The 7209-nt window shown below is 38.0% G+C and overlaps 1 long non-coding RNA gene across 1 annotated transcript; it reads right to left on the reverse strand.

Moving 5' to 3' along the window:
- Positions 1-516: 516 nt before the first annotated feature.
- Positions 517-6738, reverse strand: LOC138753430 (uncharacterized). Its single transcript, XR_011351170.1, has 4 exons — positions 6432-6738; positions 5044-5126; positions 1199-1288; positions 517-625 (listed from the first exon to the last, which is right to left on the reverse strand). It is a non-coding gene; the product is annotated as an uncharacterized lncRNA (long non-coding RNA).
- Between the last annotated feature and the right edge of the window lie 471 nt (positions 6739-7209).

Genomic DNA, 7209 nt, shown 5'->3' on the forward strand with positions numbered 1-7209 from the left:
TGGCAATGAGGAAGCATACAGCAGGAAGATATTACAGATGGCAATGAGGAAAAGTTGAGTAGTGCCACAACAACCACCTTGTATTCAATGTTAGCAAAACCAAAGAGGTGGTTAGGGACTTCAGGAGGGAGAAATCAGGAGAACACATACCAGTCCTCATTGGGGGTCAGCAGTGGAAAGGGTTAAGAGATTCAAGTTCCTGGATGTCAGAATCTCTGAGGATCTGTACAGGGGCTTCCATGTCTATGCAATCATGAAGATGATTCACCAGCTATACTTTGTAAGTAGTTCGAGGAGATTTGGATTTTCACCAAAGACACTTGCAAATTTCCACAGCATTCTGACTGGTTGCATCACTGCCTGGTATAGAGGTGCCAATGCACAGGACAAGAAAAAAAACTACAGAGAGGTGTTAACTCTGTCAGCACCATCGTGGGGACTGCTCTTCACTATGGTGAGTATATACATGAGGAGGTATCTTAAGAAAGCAACCTCTATCCTCAAGAACCCTTACCACTCAGACCATGCTCTCTTCACAGTGATACCATCAAGAGGAAGGAACAGGAGCCTGAAGACAAACACCCAGCGGCACAAGGACAGCTTCTTCTCCTCTGCCATCAGATTCCTGAATAGACAATGAACCACAGACAAAACCTCACTTTATTCATTTTAAATTTAATTTTATAGCAATATTTGCCCTATAACATTGCCGCAAAACAATAAATTTCATGGCACATTCATGACAACAGATTCTGATTCTGAAAGAAATCATTTTTAAGATCAATGAGAAGCATTCAATTCATTCCTCATGATTTTGATACAATAGTAATTCACAAACATTCATTGGAAGTTAAGTATCCTGGCTAACATATTGAGAATGATAAAATTTTGAGGAATTAATTACACATTGCATAATTCTCAAGAATATTCTCATAATATGCTGAAAATTCATGACCCACAAATCTGGTTAATGCCAACAATTACCAGCAATTATTATCCCTCCTTTCTTCATGAGATCATTAAATAAGTTTAATTGATCTCATCACCTTAAGAATTTTTCACATAAATAGAAAACCATTGCAAAAAAACTGGCCTTTGGATGGGCCAAATGTTCATTCAAATGTAATTACATCCAGGAAGATTCAGATGAGGATATCCTGATGAACTGCTTTGATGTGATGTGACTGCCTCATCTCACCTTTCAGTTTTGTCAGTCCTGCGATGTATGCTGTTGAAATCTGAAGAGTAACAGACGAGGAAGAGATCAGGGTCGATGGTTGTCTCATTACTATTAATGAAAGAAAGTAGGGTTTGTTCATCACATCCTGCTTAAAGTGAGGTAGCAGCAAGATCAAGACTCAACCGATAACCTGTCCCTGTTGACTGAACTTTGGTTTAGGTATCTGGAGTTCTTGGTGTAGCCAACCAACAACCCTATTAAGGTATGCAAATTATAGGAAACTAACCCTGTCATAATTTTGGAATTATTCTTTTGTCTCTGCTCCTGTGACTACTATCAGTTCTTCAATCTGCCCACAATCTATAGGTTCTCCAAGCCAGGGATAGCAATTTACCTGAGAGTTAAATAGATCCTCTGCTAACACAATGGGAGATTACTTCTATTTGGATTTCTGTTACTTAGTGTTTATTACTTTGTCAGTTTATTATTGAATCAGAAAAGTAAATCTTGGAATGCCTGTCTCAATAAAAGTGGAGGTAAAGAATAGCAACAATGCCTTTAAAACAGATATAAAGCAATGCACAATGTTTAACTGCTCTTCCTGGTTAATGCTCAGAAGCCTGAAAAATACTCGGTTAACATATTTAACCACTCAGTTCTAACCATGCTTACTTTCTTTTGCAGAAGAATCATTTCAAATAGATCTCATCCTTACACAGCAAAATCTGCATTGATTATATGAACATATGCTTCAGTTCAAATAAAGATTCTGAGGTTACAACGCTCAGATTCTGTGTATATGTACAAACCATTGTGGTTAACATTATGAAATCACTCTGGATTCTGGTTTGAGCACGCAACAGGAAGCTAATCTGTGCTTGAGATGACATTTGGGACAGACCTAAACTGAGTCTGTGATTGCTTCCAGCAAAGCTTGTTTGTTCATCATCGACCAAAATCTCCTTCAACATAACCTGCAGACACAGAACTGACAGCTGTTTTCATGAGACGGAAAGCACTGAGAAATAAACATTGAACATTTCAGAGGATGTCTTTTAAAAATGCAACTAAAAAGTGTGTTGTGAGTGGTGCAATACCAACTCCATCAATCCAACAATTTGACTTTTAGCACCACAAAATACTAAAGCAAATATACATGATGGAATTTTATACCTTCAGTCATAGAGCTTGCCACGTTTTTTATGCTGTGCCATCCAATGAAATGTAAATGAAAATCAGACAATTGATGTAAATAGCACAAAGTCATAATTTTCCTTCACTCTTCATTTTGCCATTTTCAGTGGTCTCGGCCCTGCTATTGGTTGCACATTCTGTGAGAGCCACTTCAACATTGACCAACATGGCTCCTCCGGTGGCTGTAATGCTTTTCCGCAGGGCAGTTCCTCTCCCAGTTATTGCTGTGAGCAGCGTTTATGTTATCTTGCAAAAGAGAATGTCTGAGTGAATATCTTGCAATGTGTTTGGGTAACACCTGCCATTGTAAAGTAGTTGGCAGAATGTTTAAAGTGTAAGATGTGTGCATAAAGCTCAGAGCAGCAGCAATTAAATATATATATATCCTGGAGAAAATGAGGCCCAAGCTTTGATTGATGATGATTCTTGGTAGGGAATAAGAAGGATATGATGAGCTGAATTCTGGCTGAAGCTAGTGGTGCAGCAAGGTGAATATTGATTAACCTTGGCTCTGTTTGTTCATTTTATTGAATCTATTTTTCCTGCACTGCATCTATGCCTTCAAGTTTGCATTTCTCACAATGACATCAACATCTGTTGCTTTAGCATGCCTGGTGATCATCCTAGCTCCTGCAAGCAGAGGACACCACTCCTACTTTCCATCTCATTAACCAAGGGCTTCTGTGTCATTTCTAGCCATAACTTCCAGCAGGATGAGATGACCCATGAATGGCTTCCATAATCTGGGCCTACCACGAGACCCCCTATTTAAATGGTGTATGTTAGCTTAGATCAGTGCTGTTAACTTCTCCTGAATATGGAGTATATAATTGTGTCCCTCAGTAAAGAGCCAAGTCAATAAAGAGTGCAGCTAGCATCGCCTGGTAACTGAAATCTTGATGACATGATGGTTTTGGTAATGTATTTTTAAAAAAAAAAAGGAATTTGAAGAGATTATTGGCTAAATTGATAGGATGGCACAAAATTGGTACCTGTGACTTTGTAGACCAAAGAAAGACATCTCAGTTCATTAATGTGGACAGTTATTTCTAGTAGGCTGCACAATGATATGGTGCATTATACATCAGCCCAGACTATATTTCACCCATGTCCACATCAAGGATCAAAAACTGGCTGATTCTCTTCTCCTGTACTTGGTGATATTAAAGCTAGTTGACAGAGTCTTCATTCTATCCCAGGCATTATTATTAAATTGAGCAATGGAAGACAGGAATTTCTGAGCCAATATGGACTTTCCACACGAGACTTTGATCCAAACCAAAGGAAACTGCAGCTTGAATTCTGAATGGTGTTATTTCTAAAGCGTGCAGGACATTAATGTCAATGACTGGTAGCATGGTGGAATTATTTGAATGAACAATGAATGGAAAATTGGAGTCAGGGAATGAAGTAAGGTTGCTGAAGAAAATGAAATAGAATCAATAATGTATGAACTCTTTCTCTTTCTTTCTCTCTCTCTCTATCTCTATACATACATACATATATAAAAAATTCTTGTTAAATTTTAATTCCAAAAGATTTGCTATTTCCCATGGGATAGTAGAATTAATGGCTTCAGAAGCCAAGGATTGCATTGTACAAACTGCTTGCATAAGTTTGAGTGAGCTAGATTGAGCTTGTTGGATGATGTCCACCTAATGCTGCATCTGTCTTGTCAGAGATTCAGCTGGCAGTGTGTCACCTTGTATTTTCAACAACCACACAACAGCATGGTGAATGTGTGAACACAATTACTCAGTTAAGCTTGCAACCAATTTAGGTTTGTTCACATCCTTGTACAGGAAATTACACCACATTGAGCAAAATACAATGTGATACCCTGGATAAAATAAATGCTAATTACTAGTCTTTCTTGTGAAGCATGTGTTTGAATGTTAACATTTTGAAAATGGATACATATTGAATTGCCTGTGGTTGCATGGAAATATGCCAAAAGAACCATAGCCAGAAGTAAGAGTGATGGGCCAAGAAAAATGCTTGCTATTCAAAACATGGCCAAATCATGGAGAATCTTCATGATATAGGAAGAAATTTCCTCATTCCAAAAAGCCAAACATCAAGCTGTTGAATGTGGAATGCACCCAACATAAATAGAACACTACAACACAGAAAACAGGCCATTTGGCCTCTCTAGTTTGTGCCAACTATCATCTTGCTAGTCCCACTGACCTGTTCTTGTTCAATAACCCTCCAGACCTCTCCCATCCATGTACTGATCCAATTTATTTTTAAAACCAAGAGCATGCTCGCATTCATCACATCAGATGGCAGCTCATTCCACACTCCCACCACTCTCTGAGTGAAGAACTTTCCCCTAATGTTCTATGGACTCTTGATCATGAACTATATGTCCCACATTCTAAGTGGAAAAAGTTTACTTGGGGGATATAAATATGAGAGTTTTAAGCTGAAAGGGGAAAGGTTTAGGGGAACATTAGGGGAAAGTTCTTCACTCAGAGAGTGGTGGGAATGTGGAATGAGCTGTCAGCTGATGTGGTGAATGTGGCCAATTTTAGTGTAATGTAGGTACATTTATATTTGTTGTATTAATTTAATTTTATTTTAAGTATGTATAAGTATGTGTGGGACAAATTCTAGTCTCTAATGAGAAGTAACTGCTCATCAAAGGAGCAGGATGAGGAACTTACCACGATGGTCTTGTTAAGTTAGATGCCTTCATGTTCCAACATACCATGGTTGGTAATATGGTATGGGACATCACATGGTTGACCTTTCAGAGAAAGCAAATTTTCCCATTATTTTCAAAATCCATTTTGCCCTAATAAGGATCAGAAACATTATTTCATTACAAAGGGGACATGGCTGATCTCTGCAAATGAGTCTGAGCATTGCAATCAGGGAGCATACTTTGGTTGGTCTTTTGTACTTTATCTGAATAAAGGGGTAGCACCATTAGCATAGCAGTTAATGCAACACTGTTACAGTGCCAGCAATTGGAACCGGGGTTGGAATCCCATGTTGTCTGTAAGGAGATTGTATGTTCTCCCTGTGCCTGCATGGGTTTTCCTCGGGTGTTCTGGTTTCCTCTCACAGTTCAAAAAACTTATCAGGGGTTGTACGTTAATTGAGAGTAATTGGGTGGCACAGGCTCGTGGGCCAAAAGGACTTGTTCCTGTGCTATATCTCTACATTGAAATTTAAAATTTGAATGTCAATCTCAGAAATACCAAAGCACAAAAAAAGTAATTATTTGGTTGTAAATTGAAAATTCAGTGAACAGTCTATGCTCAGCTAGTTCCCAAAAATAATAAATGAATTAATGATGAGTAATGTAATTATCCATTTTGGTGGTGTTGGTATGCTATCCAAATGAACCATGGTGAACTACTTGGTCTCAGTTCATTGTCCATCTCAGTACTGTCTCTTGCCCTCACCAACATTGGGAGAATTTACACATAATAAAAAGATTTTACTTTACAATGATCACAATTGAAAGATGGAATGCCCCTGCAGAAAAACAGATTAAATGATTAGGGTGCAAGAAACAGCAGGAATCTGGTATGTTGCAGTTCACAGTGGCAGAGGAGTGTAACTAACCTGCATTAAAATTACAAGCACTGAGACTCACAAGATACTTGTCTTGAATTTCATTATTATCAGCCGAACACAGGAGGCCTGTAAAGAAAATGGGCCATTTCTATAGCATTGCTCGCCTACACTGATGTAACTGTATGTTTCAGAGTCAAATCTGTCAGTTACACCCTCCCTTCAGAGACTGATATCAGTGGGCACAGAATGATAATTGGAGGCAACCCATAAATGTATTCACATGATTTACTCGATAGGTCATAAGTGAAAAGAGAACACAGGGCTACAATTAAGTCAGTGTTCTGTTACTGAAACAAAATATTTTTGAGGACAAAAATGTAAACACAGAAGACAACATACATAAACAATTTCAGGTCATTTGCAGTTAAATTTGATTCTTATTTGAGACTAATGTGTAAACATGTACTTATTATTTTAAAAAAAGTTACAGCATTTTGAATATTCATTAACTTCAATGAATCCTTACATTTATGTTTCTATTTAACTGTAAGATCGTTTATGACAAGCACAATGTGCATCTTCCTCTTTTTGTACATGCCATTCTTCCACTGATGCGAGGCGACAGTGAAATCTTAAGGAGTTTAACCCCATAAATGAGCTACACCTATTGGCCCTGAAATTATGCTGGTTTCTTCCAATCAAACTGCAAGGAAATAATGTAAATGGACTGTTGATGTCTCACCCATAAGGCAATTGGACAGGACACTTCCTGTCCTGATTCACAGTTACCTAAATGTCATTTCCTCCTCATATTTCACACACAAGATGGCATCATCAATGTGTCTAGTTCCCTATAATTACTTGCCAACAGAAACTAGATCAAAAGGTCACGACTTATGACCTTCATTATTAACTCACAATAAAACAAGGAGTACATCATGTTGAAAGTCGTGAATTATGTCTGATTTAAAATGTCCCTTTTGGGACTTTATTGTTATATCCCGCAACAAAGCAATTTCCACATATTGGAAATTTCATTGCCAGCAGCACTGAGGATAGCTTGTTTACAGATGCCTCGATCCGCAGCACAACGCTGCTACTATCTACTGCCTGTGGTTATCGTGGAGAAAGCACTTTAGTTGTCTTGTTTTGAATAACATAGCTGTTGCCTGATTAATCACACAGATTTGCATTATTGTAGAAAATGGCAATAATGATATTTTTTAAAGTGAGGATATTCCAATTATCTAATTCCTTTTAGTGAAAGTCAACTTTGTATTAGGGTTTAATAGTGAAGTCCAATT

Source organism: Narcine bancroftii, chromosome 1 (genome assembly GCF_036971445.1).
Source record: "Narcine bancroftii isolate sNarBan1 chromosome 1, sNarBan1.hap1, whole genome shotgun sequence".
In the NCBI taxonomy this organism is placed as follows: domain Eukaryota; kingdom Metazoa; phylum Chordata; class Chondrichthyes; order Torpediniformes; family Narcinidae; genus Narcine; species Narcine bancroftii.